Source organism: Pseudophryne corroboree, unplaced genomic scaffold (assembly GCF_028390025.1).
Source record: "Pseudophryne corroboree isolate aPseCor3 unplaced genomic scaffold, aPseCor3.hap2 scaffold_1158, whole genome shotgun sequence".
Taxonomy (NCBI): domain Eukaryota; kingdom Metazoa; phylum Chordata; class Amphibia; order Anura; family Myobatrachidae; genus Pseudophryne; species Pseudophryne corroboree.
Window position 1 is genome coordinate 79241 of NW_026967783.1, and position 17422 is coordinate 96662.

The following is a 17422-nucleotide window of genomic DNA, read 5'->3' on the forward strand; positions in this document are numbered from 1 at the left end:
CATTTGGTTTGTTGTTTGGGGGTGCTTCAGTATTAGGCAGCCTTCTGCCCTCCCATGTTCATTTGAAAATATGTGTTCTCCCTGCAGTTGTTGTCCCCAGATGAGAGTTCCCTTGTGCTGCCTCAGATGAATCTCCTTTACTTGACAGATATATGCCTGAGCAGCGGCCCTCCCCAGCCCTATCCCAAATCATACTTATTTTGCATAGGAGATACCATGGTCATGAAGATTGTTCTCCCAGGGTGAGGTTCATTCATTGCATTCTGGGTATGCTGACCCCTGTGATTTCCCCAAATGTGGGAAACTCGACTGCATTATTTGTGGTAGTGGGGGACTGTGTTTGTGCTTTCCTCTGCTCAGCTCTGGTAAAAGTCAGATTTCTTTGTCTCAGATCTTCCTCTAGCCTTGTTCTTCTTTCGAGAGTTCCCTTGTGCTGCCTCAGTTGGATCTCCTTCACTTGACAGGGGGGTGCCCTAGCAGCGACCCTCCCCAGCTCTAGCCCAACTCCTACTTACCTGCCAGGTGAGATATTATGATCAGGAAGGTGCTTCTCACAGGGCAAGGCTCACCCATTGCACTCTGGGTGTGCTGCTCCTGCGATTTCCCCAAATGTGGGGCACTTGACTGCATAATTTGTGTTTCCTCTGGTCGGCTCTCGTATAATTCAGATCTCTTTGTCTCAGGTCTCTCTCCAGCCTAGTTTGCTGTCTGTTTCCACTTCTCTTTTCTTGAGCCGCTCCCTTCTATGCCCTTGCGCACTATCCTGACTTCTCCCGTCTGCTTACTTTGTGCCTTCCAACGCACAATGCGAACTACAGGTAGTGCTGCAGGGCCCACACCCTTTTACTTGCCTTACAGAGCAGCTCTGGAGCTGTTACAGTGCCCAGCTGCTGCAAGAAATCAGCTTGAATGCTTCAGGTGCTGGGGCATAGCCAACATGAGCCCCACACCGAAGGAGGGTGGAGGTGTTTAATGCGAATTAGGGGTCATGCAAGCGCCGCAAAAGGCCGCCATGCCCTGCACATCCCTTTTTTCTTTTCATATGCAGACGAGGGTTGAAGCCAACTTTGACCCACTGCTTGGATGACATCACCATATGCAAATCCATCTGCTGCAGGCCTTCCCCCAGGAATGCTTGCACTAGTTGTTGCATTTGGTTTGTTGTTTTTTGGGTGCTTCAGTATTAGGCAGCCTTCTGCCCTCCCATGTTCATCTGAAAATATGTGTTCTCCCTGCAGTTGTTGTCCCCAGATGAGAGTTCCCTTGTGCTGCCTCAGTTGAATCGCCTTTACTTGACAGAGATGTGCCTGAGCAGCGGCCCTCCCCAGCCCTATACCAAATCATACTTATTTTGCATAGGAGATATCATGGTCATGAAGATTGTTCTCCCAGGGTGAGGTTCATTCATTGCATTCTGGGTATGATGACCCCTGTGATTTCCCCAAATGTGGGAAACTCGACTGCATTATTTGTGGTAGTGGGGGACTGTGTTTGTGCTTTCCTCTGGTCAGCTCTGGTAAAAGTCAGATTTCTTTGTCTCAGATCTTCCTCTAGCCTTGTTCTTCTTTCGAGAGTTCCCTTGTGCTGCCTCAGTTGGATCTCCTTCACTTGACAGGGGGGTGCCCGAGCAGCGACCCTCCCCAGCTCTAGCCCAACTCCTACTTACCTGCCAGGTGAGATACTATGATGATGTAGGTGCTTCTCCCAGGGCAAGGCTCACCCATTGCACTCTGGGTGTGCTGCCCCTTTGATTTCCCCAAATGTGGGAAACTTGACTGCATAATTTGTGTTTCCCCTGGTCGGCTCTCATATAATTCAGATCTCTTTGTCTCAGGTCTCTCTTCAGCCTAGTTTGCTGTCTGTTTCCACTTCTCTTTTCTTGAGCCGCTCCCTTCTATGCCCTTGCGCACTATCCTGACTTCTCCCATCTGCTTACTTTGTGCCTTCCAACGCACAATGCGAACTACAGGTAGTGCTGCAGGGCCCACACCCTTTTACTTGCCTTACAGAGCAGCTCTGGAGCTGTTACAGTGCCCAGCTGCTGCAAGAAATCAGCTTGAATGCTTCAGGGGCTGGGGCATAGCCAACATGAGCCCCACACCGAAGGAGGGTGGAGGTGTTTAATGCGAACTAGGGGTCATCCAAGCGCCGCAAAAGGCCGCCATGCCCTGCACGCCCCTTTTCTCTTTTCATATGCAGATGAGGGTTGAAGCCAACTTTGACCCACTGCTTGGATGACATCACCATATGCAAATCCATCTGCTGCAGGCCTTCCCCCAGGAATGCTTGTACTAGTAGTTGCATTTGGTTTGTTGTTTGGGGGTGCTTCAGTATTAGGCAGCCTTCTGCCCTCCCATGTTCATCTGAAAATATGTGTTCTCCCTGCAGTTGTTGTCCCCAGATGAGAGTTCCCTTGTGCTGCCTCAGTTGAATCTCCTTTACTTGACAGAGATGTGCCTGAGCAGCGGCCCTCCCCAGCCCTATCCCAAATCATACTTATTTTGCATAGGAGATACCATGGTCATGAAGATTGTTCTCCCAGGGTGAGGTTCATTCATTGCATTCTGAGTATGCTGACCCCTGTGATTTCCCCAAATGTGGGAAACTCGACTGCATTATTTGTGGTAGTGGGGGACTGTGTTTGGGCTTTCCTCTGCTCAGCTCTGGTAAAAGTCAGATTTCTTTGTCTCAGATCTTCCTCTAGCCTTGTTCTTCTTTCGAGAGTTCCCTTGTGCTGCCTCAGTTGGATCTCCTTCACTTGACAGGGGGGTGCCCGAGCAGCGACCCACCCCAGCTCTAGCCCAACTCCTACTTACCTGCCAGGTGAGATACTATGATCAGGAAGGTGCTTCTCCCAGGGCAAGGCTCACCCATTGCACTCTGGGTGTGCTGCTCCTGTGATTTCCCCAAATGTGGGAAACTTGACTGCATAATTTGTGTTTCCTCTGGTCGGCTCTCGTATAATTCAGATCTCTTTGTCTCAGGTCTTTCTCCAGCCTAGTTTGCTGTCTGTTTCCACTTCTCTTTTCTTGAGCCGCTCCCTTCTATGCCCTTGCGCACTATCCTGACCTCTCCCGTCTGCTTACTTTGTGCCTTCCAACGCACAATGCATACTACAGGTAGTGCTGCAGGGCCCACACCCTTTTACATGCTTTACAGAACAGCTCTGGAGCTGTTACAGTGCCCAGCTGCTGCAAGAAATCATCTTGAATGCTTCAGGGGCTGGGGCAAAGCCAACATGAGCCCCACACCGAAGGAGGGTGGAGATGTTTAATGCGAATTAAGGGTCATCCAAGCGCCACAAAAGGACGCCATGCCCTGCACATCCCTTTTTTGTTTACATATGCAGACGAGGGTTGAAGCCAACTTTGACCCACTGCTTGGATGACATCACCATATGCAAATCCATCTGCTGCAGGCCTTCCCCCAGGAATGCTTACACTAGTTGTTGCATTTGGTTTGTTGTTTGGGGGTGCTTCAGTATTAGGCAGCCTTCTGCCCTCCCATGTTCATCTGAAAATATGTGTTCTCCCTGCAGTTGTTGTCCCCAGATGAGAGTTCCCTTGTGCTTCCTCAGTTGAATCTCCTTTACTTGACAGAGCTGTGCCTGAGCAGCGGCCCTCCCCAGCCCTATCCCAAATCATACTTATTTTGCATAGGAGATACCATGGTCATGAAGATTGTTCTCCCAGGGTGAGGTTCATTCATTGCATTCTGGGTATGCTGACCCCTGTGATTTCCCCAAATGTGGGAAACTCGACTGCATTATTTGTGGTAGTGGGGGACTGTGTTTGTGCTTTCTTCTGGTCAACTCTGGTAAAAGTCAGATTTCTTTGTCTCAGATCTTCCTCTAGCCTTGTTCTTCTTTCGAGAGTTCCCTTGTGCTGCCTCAGTTGGATCTCCTTCACTTGACAGGGGGGTGCCCGAGCAGCGACCCTCCCCAGCTCTAGCCCAACTCCTACTTACCTGCCAGGTGAGATACTATGATCAGGAAGGTGCTTCTCCCAGGGCAAGGCTCACCCATTGCACTCTGGGTGTGCTGCTCCTGCGATTTCCCCAAATGTGGGACACTTGACTGCATAATTTGTGTTTCCTCTGGTCGGCTCTCGTATAATTCAGATCTCTTTGTCTCAGGTCTCTCTCCAGCCTAGTTTGCTGTCTGTTTCCACTTCTCTTTTCTTGAGCCGCTCCCTTCTATGCCCTTGCGCACTATCCTGACTTCTCCCGTCTGCTTACTTTGTGCCTTCCAACGCACAATGCGAACTACAGGTAGTGCTGCAGGGCCCACACCCTTTTAGTTGCCTTACAGAGCAGCTCTGGAGCTGTTACAGTGCCCAGCTGCTGCAAGAAATCAGCTTGAATGCTTCAGGTGCTGGGGCATAGCCAACATGAGCCCCACACCTAAGGAGGGTGGAGGTGTTTAATGCGAATTAGGGGTCATGCAAGCGCCGAAAAAGGCCGCCATGCCCTGCACATCCCTTTTTTCTTTTCATATGCAGACGAGGGTTGAAGCCAACTTTGACCCACTGCTTGGATGACATCACCATATGCAAATCCATCTGCTGCAGGCCTTCCCCCAGGAATGCTTGCACTAGTTGTTGCATTTGGTTTGTTGTTTGGGGGTGCTTCAGTATTAGGCAGCCTTCTGCCCTCCCATGTTCATCTGAAAATATGTGTTCTCCCTGCAGTTGTTGTCCCCAGATGAGAGTTCCCTTGTGCTGCCTCAGTTGAATCTCCTTTACTTGACAGAGATGTGCCTGAGCAGCGGCCCTCCCCAGCCCTATCCCAAATCATACTTATTTTGCATAGGAGATACCATGGTCATGAAGATTGTTCTCCCAGGGTGAGGTTCATTCATTGCATTCTGGGTATGATGACCCCTGTGATTACCCCAAATGTGGGAAACTCGACTGCATTATTTGTGGTAGTGGGGGACTGTGTTTGTGCTTTCTTCTGGTCAACTCTGGTAAAAATCAGATTTCTTTGTCTCAGATCTTCCTCTAGCCTTGTTCCTCTTTCGAGAGTTCCCTTGTGCTGCCTCAGTTGGATCTCCTTCACTTGACAGGGGGGTACCCGAGCAGCGACCCTCCCCAGCTCTAGCCCAACTCCTACTTACCTGCCAGGTGAGATACTATGATCATGTAGGTGCTTCTCCCAGGGCAAGGCTCACCCATTGCACTCTGGGTGTGCTGCCCCTGTGATTTCCCCAAATGTGGGAAACTTGACTGCATAATTTGTGTTTCCCCTGGTCGTCTCTCGTATAATTCAGATCTCTTTGTCTCAGGTCTCTCTCCAGCCTAGTTTGCTGTCTGTTTCCACTTCTCTTTTCTTGAGCCGCTCCCTTCTATGCCCTTGCGCACTATCCTGACTTCTCCCGTCTGCTTACTTTGTGCCTTCCAACACACAATGCAAACTACAGGTAGTGCTGCAGGGCCCACACCCTTTTACTTGCCTCACAGAGCAGCTCTGGAGCTGTTACAGTACCCAGCTGCTGCAAGAAATCAGCTTGAATGCTTCAGGGGCTGGGGCATTGCCAACATGAGCCCCACACCGAAGGAGGGTGGAGGTGTTTAATGCGAACTAAGGGTCACCCAAGCGCCGCAAAAGGCCGCCATGCCCTGCACGCCCCTTTTCTCTTTTCATATGCAGACGAGGGTTGAAGCCAACTTTGACCCACTGCTTGGATGGCATTACCATATGCAAATCAATCTGCTGCAGGCCTTCCCCCAGGAATGCTTGCACTAGTTGTTGCATTTGGTTTGTTGTTTGGGGGTGCTTCGGTATTAGGCAGCCTTCTGCCCTCCCATGTTCATCTGAAAATATGTGTTCTCCCTGCAGTTGTTGTCCCCAGATGAGAGTTCCCTTGTGCTGCCTCAGTTGAATCTCCTTTACTTGACAGAGATGTGCCTGAGCAGCGGCCCTCCCCAGCCCTATCCCAAATCATACTTATTTTGCATAGGAGATACCATGGTCATGAAGATTGTTCTCCCAGGGTGAGGTTCATTCATTGCATTCTGGGTATGCTGACCCCTGTGATTTCCCCAAATGTGGGAAACTCGACTGCATTATTTGTGGTAGTGGGGGACTGTGTTTGTGCTTTCCTCTGCTCAGCTCTGGTAAAAGTCAGATTTCTTTGTCTCAGATCTTCCTCTAGCCTTGTTCTTCTTTCGAGAGTTCCCTTGTGCTGCCTCAGTTGGATCTCCTTCACTTGACAGGGGGGTGCCCGAGCAGCGACCCTCCCCAGCTCTAGCCCAACTCCTACTTACCTGCCAGGTGAGATACTATGATCAGGAAGGTGCTTCTCCCAGGGCAAGGCTCACCCATTGCACTCTGGGTGTGCTGCTACTGCGATTTCCCCAAATGTGGGAAACTTGACTGCATAATTTGTGTTTCCTCTGGTCGGCTCTCGTATAATTCAGATCTCTTTGTCTCAGGTCTTTCTCCAGCCTAGTTTGCTGTCTGTTTCCACTTCTCTTTTCTTGAGCCGCTCCCTTCTATGCCCTTGCGCACTATCCTGACCTCTCCCGTCTGCTTACTTTGTGCCTTCCAACGCACAATGCATACTACAGGTAGTGCTGCAGGGCCCACACCCTTTTACATGCTTTAAAGAACAGCTCTGGAGCTGTTACAGTGCCCAGCTGCTGCAAGAAATCATCTTGAATGCTTCAGGGGCTGGGGCAAAGCCAACATGAGCCCCACACCGAAGGAGGGTGGAGATGTTTAATGCGAATTAAGGGTCATCCAAGCGCCACAAAAGGACGCCATGCCCTGCACATCCCTTTTTTCTTTTCATATGCAGACGAGGGTTGAAGCCAACTTTGACCCATTGCTTGGATGACATCACCATATGCAAATCCATCTGCTGCAGGCCTTCCCCCAGGAATGCTTACACTAGTTGTTGCATTTGGTTTGTTGTTTGGGGGTGCTTCAGTATTAGGCAGCCTTCTGCCCTCCCATGTTCATCTGAAAATATGTGTTCTCCCTGCAGTTGTTGTCCCCAGATGAGAGTTCCCTTGTGCTGCCTCAGTTGAATCTCCTTTACTTGACAGAGATGTGCCTGAGCAGCGGCCCTCCCCAGCCCTATCCCAAATCATACTTATTTTGCATAGGAGATACCATGGTCATGAAGATTGTTCTCCCAGGGTGAGGTTCATTCATTGCATTCTGGGTATGCTGACCCCTGTGATTTCCCCAAATGTGGGAAACTCGACTGCATTATTTGTGGTAGTGGGGGACTGTGTTTGTGCTTTCTTCTGGTCAACTCTGGTAAAAGTCAGATTTCTTTGTCTCAGATCTTCCTCTAGCCTTGTTCTTCTTTCGAGAGTTCCCTTGTGCTGCCTCAGTTGGATCTCCTTCACTTGACAGGGGGGTGCCCGAGCAGCGACCCTCCCCAGCTCTAGCCCAACTCCTACTTATCTGCCAGGTGAGATACTATGATCAGGAAGGTGCTTCTCCCAGGGCAAGGCTCACCCATTGCACTCTGGGTGTGCTGCTCCTGCGATTTCCCCAAATGTGGGACACTTGACTGCATAATTTGTGTTTCCTCTGGTCGGCTCTCGTATAATTCAGATCTCTTTGTCTCAGGTCTCTCTCCAGCCTAGTTTGCTGTCTGTTTCCACTTCTCTTTTCTTGAGCCGCTCCCTTCTATGCCCTTGCGCACTATCCTGACTTCTCCTGTCTGCTTACTTTGTGCCTTCCAACGCACAATGCGAACTACAGGTAGTGCTGCAGGGCCCACACCCTTTTAGTTGCCTTACAGAGCAGCTCTGGAGCTGTTACAGTGCCCAGCTGCTGCAAGAAATCAGCTTGAATGCTTCAGGTGCTGGGGCATAGCCAACATGAGCCCCACACCTAAGGAGGGTGGAGGTGTTTAATGCGAATTAGGGGTCATGCAAGCGCCGCAAAAGGCCGCCATGCCCTGCACATCCCTTTTTTCTTTTCATATGCAGACGAGGGTTGAAGCCAACTTTGACCCACTGCTTGGATGACATCACCATATGCAAATCCATCTGCTGCAGGCCTTCCCCCAGGAATGCTTGCACTAGTTGTTGCATTTGGTTTGTTGTTTGGGGGTGCTTCAGTATTAGGCAGCCTTCTGCCCTCCCATGTTCATCTGAAAATATGTGTTCTCCCTGCAGTTGTTGTCCCCAGATGAGAGTTCCCTTGTGCTGCCTCAGTTGAATCGCCTTTACTTGACAGAGATGTGCCTGAGCAGCGGCCCTCCCCAGCCCTATCCCAAATCATACTTATTTTGCATAGGAGATATCATGGTCATGAAGATTGTTCTCCCAGGGTGAGGTTCATTCATTGCATTCTGGGTATGATGACCCCTGTGATTTCCCCAAATGTGGGAAACTCGACTGCATTATTTGTGGTAGAGGGGGACTGTGTTTGTGCTTTCCTCTGGTCAGCTCTGGTAAAAGTCAGATTTCTTTGTCTCAGATCTTCCTCTAGCCTTGTTCTTCTTTCGAGAGTTCCCTTGTGCTGCCTCAGTTGGATCTCCTTCACTTGACAGGGGGGTGCCCGAGCAGCGACCCTCCCCAGCTCTAGCCCAACTCCTACTTACCTGCCAGGTGAGATACTATGATCAGGAAGGTGCTTCTCCCAGGGCAAGGCTCACCCATTGCACTCTGGGTGTGCTGCTCCTGCGATTTCCCCAAATGTGGGACACTTGACTGCATAATTTGTGTTTCCTCTGGTCGGCTCTCGTATAATTCAGATCTCTTTGTCTCAGGTCTCTCTCCAGCCTAGTTTGCTGTCTGTTTCCACTTCTCTTTTCTTGAGCCGCTCCCTTCTATGCCCTTGCGCACTATCCTGACTTCTCCCGTCTGCTTACTTTGTGCCTTCCAACGCACAATGCGAACTACAGGTAGTGCTGCAGGGCCCACACCCTTTTACTTGCCTTACAGAGCAGCTCTGGAGCTGTTACAGTGCCCAGCTGCTGCAAGAAATCAGCTTGAATGCTTCAGGTGCTGGGGCATAGCCAACATGAGCCCCACACCTAAGGAGGGTGGAGGTGTTTAATGCGAATTAGGGGTCATGCAAGCGCCGCAAAAGGCCGCCATGCCCTGCACATCCCTTTTTTCTTTTCATATGCAGACGAGGGTTGAAGCCAACTTTGACCCACTGCTTGGATGACATCACCATATGCAAATCCATCTGCTGCAGGCCTTCCCCCAGGAATGCTTGCACTAGTTGTTGCATTTGGTTTGTTGTTTGGGGGTGCTTCAGTATTAGGCAGCCTTCTGCCCTCCCATGTTCATCTGAAAATATGTGTTCTCCCTGCAGTTGTTGTCCCCAGATGAGAGTTCCCTTGTGCTGCCTCAGTTGAATCTCCTTTACTTGACAGAGATGTGCCTGAGCAGCGGCCCTCCCCAGCCCTATCCCAAATCATACTTATTTTGCATAGGAGATACCATGGTCATGAAGATTGTTCTCCCAGGGTGAGGTTCATTCATTGCATTCTGGGTATGCTGACCCCTGTGATTTCCCCAAATGTGGGAAACTCGACTGCATTATTTGTGGTAGTGGGGGACTGTGTTTGTGCTTTCCTCTGGTCAGCTCTGGTAAAAGCCAGATTTCTGTGTCTCAGATCTTCCTCTAGCCTTGTTCTTCTTTCGAGAGTTCTCTTGTGCTGCCTCAGTTGGATCTCCTTCACTTGACAGGGGGGTGCCCGAGCAGCGACCCTCCTCAGCTCTTGCCCAACTCCTACTTACCTGCCAGGTGAGATACTATGATCATGAAGGTGCTTCTCCCAGGGCAAGGCTCACCCATTGCACTCTGTGTGTGCTGCTCCAGCTATTTCCCCAAATGTGGGAAACTCGACTGCATAATTTGTGTTTCCCCTGGTCGGCTCTCGTATAATTCAGATCTCTTTGTCTCAGGTCTCTCTCCAGCCTAGTTTGCTGTCAGTTTCCACTTCTCTTTTCTTGAGCCGCTCCCTTCTATGCCCTTGCGCACTATCCTGACTTCTCCCGTCTGCTTACTTTGTGCCTTCCAACGCACAATGCGAACTACAGGTAGTGCTGCAGGGCCCACACCCTTTTAGTTGCCTTACAGAGCAGCTCTGGAGCTGTTACAGTGCCCAGCTGCTGCAAGAAATCAGCATGAATGTTCTTCGTTGATTGATGGAAGAAACATCTTACAAAAACTCTCCAGATTATTGACTTTTTAAAGTTTTTCTAGGAAACGTTCTAGATGAATGCTTATTAGCGTTTGTCAGAATGTAAGTTTGCAAAGTGTCTCTGTGGCGCAATCAGTTAGCGTGTTCGGTTATTATCTAAAAGGTTGGTGGTTCAATCCCACCCAGGGACGTAATTTACCTTGTGATCAGATTTTGGTGATCTTAAAGTAGACAAGTCAAAATTTCAAACCCCCTGTTATGGTGTGGGTACCTGGCCTTCCCTGATGTAATCAGAGTTAGATTTGATTCAGTGATTTTATAAAAACAGCTAGGAAGCACAATTTAGCAGTAGGTTGCAGAGAAAAAAAAAATATGCTGGCAGAAAAATCCAATTGAGTGAATAAACAGCTCTTCATTTTCTGGCTTTATTTTTATGCTAACAAATTTGTTCTCTGAAAAGTGTCCACAAAGCCAAGTCTCTGATTAACACCTTTGTAAGGATGGTTTTTCACCTATTACTAAATTAAACTTGCTTCATTGGAAAGGCAGCAAGATGCATCCTCATTTCAATGTCTACTGAAATAATACAGGTTGACACCAGGAAACATTAACGGCACTGCATCCTTGCTGCTTTCTCATGTGGAAGTCTGTTTAATGTGAAAACAAGGTGATATCTAATTAGCACACAGGTAAGCAATTAAGAAAATCTTTATTTAAGGGTGAAGATGTTTCTCACAAAATCGTTGCCCCAATGCATCATTGAAATTCAACCTGGAAAGATGATTTTAATATATCACTTGTACATTTTGTATTGCTCTTCTGGTGACAATGTAGTTTGTTTTTGTCAATTACCATTTTAATAATAGGGTAAAGAAAATTAAGTGGATTTTTGAAAGAAAACAATACTGTCAATATACTATTAAAACAAATTAAAATGGTAAAAGTTATTGTACTTTAAGTAAAAATAAAAGAGCAAAAATATCCATCCCAGTTTTGGATTACTTTAATTAACAAAAAAAATGCATATAGCAAAGGATAGTTTCAATCTGCCTACCTCTGGGTTATGGGCCCAGCATGCTTCCATTGCAGTACTCTGCTGCACATGTAAGTGCAAGAGATCCTGAAGCACTCACTCATCATGGGAAAGTACCAATGTGTTTCTTTGTTGGTTGATGGAAGAAACATCTTACAAAAACTCTCCAGATTATTGACTTTTTAAAGTTTTTCTAGGAAACGTTCTAGATGAATGCTTATTAGCCTTTGTCAGTATGTACTTTTTGCAAAGTGTCTCTGTGGCGCAATTGGTTAGTGTGTACGGCTATTAACCAAAAGGTTGGTGGTTAAATCCTACCCAGGGACGTAATTGACCTTGTGATCAGATTTTGGTAATATTTAAGTAGACAAGTCAAAATTTCAAACCCCCTCTTATTGTGTAGGGTACCTAGCCTTCTCTGATGTAATCAGAGTTAGATTTGATTCAGTGATTTTATAAAAACAGCTAGGAAGCACAATTTAGCAGTGGGTTGCAGAGAAAAAGAAATATGCTGGCAAAAAAATCCAATTGAGTGATTAAACAGCTCTTCATTTCTGGCTTTATTTTTATGCTAACAAATTTGTTCTCTGAAAAGTGTCCACAAAGCCAAGTCTCTGATTAACACCTTTGTAGGGATGGTTTTTCACGTATTACTAAATTAAACTTGCTTCATTGGAAAGGCAGCAAGATGCATCCTCATTTCAATGTCTACTGAAATAATACAAGTTGACACCAGGAAACATTAACGCCACTGCATCCTTGCTGCTTTCTCATGTGGAAGTCTGTTTAATGTGAAAACAAGGTGATATCTAATTAGCACACAGGTAAGGAATTAAGAAAATCTTTATTTAAGGGTGAAGATGTTTCTCACAAAATCGTTGCCCCAATGCATCATTGAAATTCAAGCTGGAAAGATGATTTTAATATATCACTTGTACATTTTGTATTGCTCTTCTGGTGACAATGTAGTTTGTTTTTGTCAATTACCATTTTAATAATAGGGTAAAGAAAATTAAGTGGATTTTTGAAAGAAAACAATACTGTCAATATACTATTAAAACAAATTAAAATGGTAAAAGTTATTGTACTTTAAGTAAAAATAAAAGAGCAAAAATATCAATCCCAGTTTTGGATTACTTTAATTAACAAAAAAAAATGCATATAGCAAAGGATAGTTTCAATCTGCCTACCTCTGGGTTATGGGCCCAGCATGCTTCCATTGCAGTACTCTGCTGCACATGTAAGTGCAAGAGATCCTGAAGCACTCACTCATCATGGGAAAGTACCAATGTGTTTCTTCGTTGGTTGATGGAAGAAACATCTTACAAAAACTCTCCAGATTATTGACTTTTTAAAGTTTTTCTAGGAAACGTTCTAGATGAATGCTTATTAGCCTTTGTCAGTATGTACTTTTGCAAAGTGTCTCTGTGGCGCAATTAGTTAGTGTGTAAAGCTATTAATCAAAAGGTTGGTGGTTCAATCTCACCCAGGAATGTAATTGACCTTGTGATCAGATTTTGGTGATATTTAAGTAGACAAGTCAAAATTTCAAACCCCCTCTTATTGTGTAGGGTACCTGGCCTTCTCTGATGTAATCAGAGTTAGATTTGATTCAGTGATTTTATAAAAAACAGCTAGGAAGCACAATTTAGCAGTGGGTTGCAGATAAAAAAAATATGCTGGCAGAAAAATCCAATTGAGTGATTAAACAGCTCTTCATTTTCTGGCTTTATTTTTATGCTAACAAATTTGTTCTCTGAAAAGTGTCCACAAAGCCATGTCTCTGATTAACACCTTTGTAGGGATGGTTTTTCACCTATTACTAAATTAAACTTGCTTCATTGGAAAGGCAGCAAGATGCATCCTCATTTCAATGTCTACTGAAATAATACAGGTTGACACCAGGAAACATTAACGCCACTGCATCCTTGCTGCTTTCTCATGTGGAAGTTTGTTTAATGTGAAAACAATGTGATATCTAATTAGCACACAGGTAAGGAATTAAGAAAATCTTTATTTAAGGGTGAAGATGTTTCTCACAAAATCGTTGCCCCAATGCATCATTGAAATTCAAGCTGGAAAGATGATTTTAATATATCACTTGTACATTTTGTATTGCTCTTCTGGTGACAATGTAGTTTGTTTTTGTCAATTACCATTTTAATAATAGGGTAAAGAAAATTAAGTGGATTTTTGAAAGAAAACAATACTGTCAATATACTATTAAAACAAATTAAAATGGTAAAAGTTATTGTACTTTAAGTAAAAATAAAAGAGCAAAAATATCAATCCCAGTTTTGGATTACTTTAATTAACAAAAAAAAATGCATATAGCAAAGGATAGTTTCAATCTGCCTACCTCTGGGTTATGGGCCCAGCATGCTTCCATTGCAGTACTCTGCTGCACATGTAAGTGCAAGAGATCCTGAAGCACTCACTCATCATGGGAAAGTACCAATGTGTTTCTTCATTGGTTGATGGAAGAAACATCTTACAAAAACTCTCCAGATTATTGACTTTTTAAAGTTTTTCTAGGAAACGTTCTAGATGAATGCTTATTAGCCTTTGTCAGTATGGACTTTTGCAAAGTGTCTCTGTGGCGCAATTGGTTAGTGTGTAAGGCTATTAACCAAAAGGTTGGTGGTTCAATCCCACCCAGGGACGTAATTGACCTTGTGATCAGATTTTGGTGATATTTAAGTAGACAAGTCAAAATTTCAAACCCCATCTTATTGTGTAGGGTACCTGGCCTTCTCTGATGTTATCAGAGTTAGATTTGATTCAGTGGTTTTATAAAAAACAGCTAGGAAGCACAATTTAGCAGTGGGTTGCAGAGAAAAAAAATATGCTGGCAAAAAAATCCAATTGAGTGATTAAACAGCTCTTCATTTTCTGGTTTATTTTTATGCTAACAAATTTGTTCTCTGAAAAGTGTCCACAAAGCCAAGTCTCTGATTAACACCTTTGTAGGGATGGTTTTTCACCTATTACTAAATTAAACTTGCTTCATTGGAAAGGCAGCAAGATGCATCCTCATTTCAATGTCTACTGATATAATACAGGTTGACACCAGGAAACATTAACGCCACTGCATCCTTGCTGCTTTCTCATGTGGAAGTCTGTTTAATGTGAAAACAAGGTGATATCTAATTAGCACACAGGTAAGGAATTAAGAAAATCTTTATTTAAGGGTGAAGATGTTTCTCACAAAATCGTTGCCCCAATGCATCATTGAAATTCAAGCTGGAAAGATGATTTTAATATATCACTTGTACATTTTGTATTGCTCTTCTGGTGACAATGTAGTTTGTTTTTGTCAATTACCATTTTAATAATAGGGTAAAGAAAATTAAGTGGATTTTTGAAAGAAAACAATACTGTCAATATACTATCAAAACAAATTAAAATGGTAAAAGTTATTGTACTTTAAGTAAAAATAAAAGAGCCAAAATATCAATCCCAGTTTTGGATTACTTTAATTAACAAAAAAAATGCATATAGCAAAGGATAGTTTCAATCTGCCTACCTCTGGGTTATGGGCCCAGCATGCTTCTATTGCAGTACTCTGCTGCACATGTAAGTGCAAGAGATCCTGAAGCACTCACTCATCATGGGAAAGTACCAATGTGTTTCTTCATTGGTTGATGGAAGAAACATCTTACAAAAACTCTCCAGATTATTGACTTTTTAAAGTTTTTCTAGGAAACGTTCTAGATGAATGCTTATTAGCCTTTGTCAGTATGTACTTTTGCAAAGTGTCTCTGTGGCGCAATTGGTTAGTGTGTAAGGCTATTAACCAAAAGGTTGGTGGTTCAATCCCACCCAGGGACGTAATTGACCTTGTGATCAGATTTTGGTGATATTTAAGTAGACAAGTCAAAATTTCAAACCCCATCTTATTGTGTAGGGTACCTGGCCTTCTCTGATGTAATCAGAGTTAGATTTGATTCATTGATTTTATAAAAACAGCTAGGAAGCACAATTTAGCAGTGGTTTGCAGAGAAAAAAAATATGCTGGCAGAAAAATCCAATTGAGTGATTAAACAGATCTTCATTTTCTGGCTTTATTTTTATGCTAACAAATTTGTTCTCTGAAAAGTGTCCACAAAGCCAAGTCTCTGATTAACACCTTTGTAAGGATGGTTTTTCACCTATTACTAAATTAAACTTGCTTCATTGGAAAGGCAGCAAGATGCATCCTCATTTCAATGTCTACTGAAATAATACAGGTTGACACCAGGAAACATTAACGCCACTGCATCCTTGCTGCTTTCTCATGTGGAAGTCTGTTTAATGTGAAAACAAGGTGATATCTAATTAGCACACAGGTAAGGAATTAAGAAAATCTTTATTTAAGGGTGAAGATGTTTCTCACAAAATCGTTGCCCCAATGCATCATTGAAATTCAAGCTGGAAAGATGATTTTAATATATCACTTGTACATTTTGTATTGCTCTTCTGGTGACAATGTAGTTTGTTTTTGTCAATTACCATTTTAATAATAGGGTAAAGAAAATTAAGTGGATTTTTGAAAGAAAACAATACTGTCAATATACTATTAAAACAAATTAAAATGGTAAAAGTTATTGTACTTTAAGTAAAAATAAAAGAGCAAAAATATCAATCCCAGTTTTGGATTACTTTAATTAACAAAAAAAATGCATATAGCAAAGGATAATTTCAATCTGCCTACCTCTGGGTTATGAGCCCAGCATGCTTCCATTGCAGTACTCTGCTGCACATGTAAGTGCAAGAGATCCTGAAGCACTCACTCATCATGGGAAAGTACCAATGTGTTTCTTCATTGGTTGATGGAAGAAACATCTTACAAAAACTCTCCAGATTATTGACTTTTTAAAGTTTTTCTAGGAAACGTTCTAGATGATTGCTTATTAGCCTTTGTCAGTATGTACTTTCGCAAAGTGTCTCTGTGGCGCAATTGGTTAGTGTGTAAGGCTATTAACCAAAAGGTTGGTGGTTCAATCCCACCCAGGGACGTAATTGACCTTGTGATCAGATTTTGGTGATATTTAAGTAGACAAGTCAAAATTTCAAACCCCATCTTATTGTGTAGGGTACCTGGCCTTCTCTGATGTAATCAGAGTTAGATTTGATTCATTGATTTTATAAAAACAGCTAGGAAGCACAATTTAGCAGTGGTTTGCAGAGAAAAAAAATATGCTGGCAGAAAAATCCAATTGAGTGATTAAACAGCTCTTCATTTTCTGGCTTTATTTTTATGCTAACAAATTTGTTCTCTGAAAAGTGTCCACAAAGCCAAGTCTCTGATTAACACCTTTGTAAGGATGGTTTTTCACCTATTACTAAATTAAACTTGCTTCATTGGAAAGGCAGCAAGATGCATCCTCATTTCAATGTCTACTGAAATAATACAAGTTGACACCAGGAAACATTAACGCCACTGCATCCTTGCTGCTTTCTCATGTGGAAGTCTGTTTAATGCGAAAACAAGGTGATATCTAATTATCACACAGGTAAGGAATTAAGAAAATCTTTATTTAAGGGTGAAGATGTTTCTCACAAAATCGTTGCCCTAATGCATCATTGAAATTCAAGCTGGAAAGATGATTTTAATATATCACTTGTACATTTTGTATTGCTCTTCTGGTGACAATGTAGTTTGTTTTTGTCAATTACCATTTTAATAATAGGGTAAAGAAAATTAAGTGGATTTTTGAAAGAAAACAATACTGTCAATATACTATCAAAACAAATTAAAATGGTAAAAGTTATTGTACTTTAAGTAAAAATAAAAGAGCCAAAATATCAATCCCAGTTTTGGATTACTTTAATTAACAAAAAAAATGCATTAAGCAAAGGATAGTTTCAATCTGCCTACCTCTGGATTATGGGCCCAGCATGCTTCCATTGCAGTACTCTGCTGCACATGTAAGTGCAAAAGATCCTGAAGCACTCACTCATCATGGGAAAGTACCAATGTGTTTCTTCATTGGTTGATGGAAGAAACATCTTACAAAAACTCTCCAGATTATTGACTTTTTAAAGTTTTTCTAGGAAACGTTCTAGATGAATGCTTATTAGATTTTGTCAGTATGTACTTTTGCAAAGTGTCTCTGTGGCGCAATTGGTTAGTGTGTAAGGCTATTAACCAAAAGGTTGGTGGTTCAATCCCACCCAGGGACGTAATTGACCTTGTGTTCAGATTTTGGTGATCTTTAAGTAGACAAGTCAAAATTTCAAACCCCCTCTTATTGTGTAGGGTACCTGGCCTTCTCTGATGTTAT

At 43.7% G+C, this 17422-nt stretch overlaps 17 non-coding genes and 1 pseudogene across 17 annotated transcripts; all 18 read left to right on the top strand.

The window, feature by feature from the left end:
• Window positions 1-191: 191 nt before the first annotated feature.
• Window positions 192-355, top strand: LOC134990275 (U1 spliceosomal RNA). The gene has a single exon (XR_010195130.1). It is a non-coding gene; the product is annotated as a U1 spliceosomal RNA (small nuclear RNA).
• Window positions 356-507: 152 nt separating this feature from the next.
• On the top strand, window positions 508-670 carry LOC134990286 (U1 spliceosomal RNA). Its single transcript, XR_010195140.1, has one exon. It is a non-coding gene; the product is annotated as a U1 spliceosomal RNA (small nuclear RNA).
• Window positions 671-1342: 672 nt separating this feature from the next.
• LOC134990281 (U1 spliceosomal RNA) lies at window positions 1343-1506 on the top strand. Its single transcript, XR_010195136.1, has one exon. It is a non-coding gene; the product is annotated as a U1 spliceosomal RNA (small nuclear RNA).
• A 152-nt stretch (window positions 1507-1658) lies between these two features.
• On the top strand, window positions 1659-1800 carry LOC134990297 (U1 spliceosomal RNA; annotated as a pseudogene).
• Window positions 1801-2492: 692 nt separating this feature from the next.
• LOC134990278 (U1 spliceosomal RNA) lies at window positions 2493-2656 on the top strand. Its single transcript, XR_010195133.1, has one exon. It is a non-coding gene; the product is annotated as a U1 spliceosomal RNA (small nuclear RNA).
• Window positions 2657-2808: 152 nt separating this feature from the next.
• LOC134990290 (U1 spliceosomal RNA) lies at window positions 2809-2971 on the top strand. Its single transcript, XR_010195144.1, has one exon. It is a non-coding gene; the product is annotated as a U1 spliceosomal RNA (small nuclear RNA).
• Window positions 2972-3642: 671 nt separating this feature from the next.
• Window positions 3643-3806, top strand: LOC134990279 (U1 spliceosomal RNA). The gene has a single exon (XR_010195134.1). It is a non-coding gene; the product is annotated as a U1 spliceosomal RNA (small nuclear RNA).
• Window positions 3807-3958: 152 nt separating this feature from the next.
• LOC134990288 (U1 spliceosomal RNA) lies at window positions 3959-4121 on the top strand. Its single transcript, XR_010195142.1, has one exon. It is a non-coding gene; the product is annotated as a U1 spliceosomal RNA (small nuclear RNA).
• A 671-nt stretch (window positions 4122-4792) lies between these two features.
• Window positions 4793-4956, top strand: LOC134990284 (U1 spliceosomal RNA). The gene has a single exon (XR_010195139.1). It is a non-coding gene; the product is annotated as a U1 spliceosomal RNA (small nuclear RNA).
• Window positions 4957-5108: 152 nt separating this feature from the next.
• LOC134990294 (U1 spliceosomal RNA) lies at window positions 5109-5271 on the top strand. Its single transcript, XR_010195148.1, has one exon. It is a non-coding gene; the product is annotated as a U1 spliceosomal RNA (small nuclear RNA).
• Window positions 5272-5942: 671 nt separating this feature from the next.
• LOC134990276 (U1 spliceosomal RNA) lies at window positions 5943-6106 on the top strand. Its single transcript, XR_010195131.1, has one exon. It is a non-coding gene; the product is annotated as a U1 spliceosomal RNA (small nuclear RNA).
• Window positions 6107-6258: 152 nt separating this feature from the next.
• Window positions 6259-6421, top strand: LOC134990291 (U1 spliceosomal RNA). The gene has a single exon (XR_010195145.1). It is a non-coding gene; the product is annotated as a U1 spliceosomal RNA (small nuclear RNA).
• Window positions 6422-7092: 671 nt separating this feature from the next.
• On the top strand, window positions 7093-7256 carry LOC134990280 (U1 spliceosomal RNA). The gene has a single exon (XR_010195135.1). It is a non-coding gene; the product is annotated as a U1 spliceosomal RNA (small nuclear RNA).
• Window positions 7257-7408: 152 nt separating this feature from the next.
• Window positions 7409-7571, top strand: LOC134990292 (U1 spliceosomal RNA). The gene has a single exon (XR_010195146.1). It is a non-coding gene; the product is annotated as a U1 spliceosomal RNA (small nuclear RNA).
• A 671-nt stretch (window positions 7572-8242) lies between these two features.
• LOC134990282 (U1 spliceosomal RNA) lies at window positions 8243-8406 on the top strand. Its single transcript, XR_010195137.1, has one exon. It is a non-coding gene; the product is annotated as a U1 spliceosomal RNA (small nuclear RNA).
• A 152-nt stretch (window positions 8407-8558) lies between these two features.
• Window positions 8559-8721, top strand: LOC134990289 (U1 spliceosomal RNA). The gene has a single exon (XR_010195143.1). It is a non-coding gene; the product is annotated as a U1 spliceosomal RNA (small nuclear RNA).
• Window positions 8722-9392: 671 nt separating this feature from the next.
• On the top strand, window positions 9393-9556 carry LOC134990277 (U1 spliceosomal RNA). The gene has a single exon (XR_010195132.1). It is a non-coding gene; the product is annotated as a U1 spliceosomal RNA (small nuclear RNA).
• Window positions 9557-9708: 152 nt separating this feature from the next.
• LOC134990296 (U1 spliceosomal RNA) lies at window positions 9709-9871 on the top strand. Its single transcript, XR_010195149.1, has one exon. It is a non-coding gene; the product is annotated as a U1 spliceosomal RNA (small nuclear RNA).
• Window positions 9872-17422: the final 7551 nt, after the last annotated feature.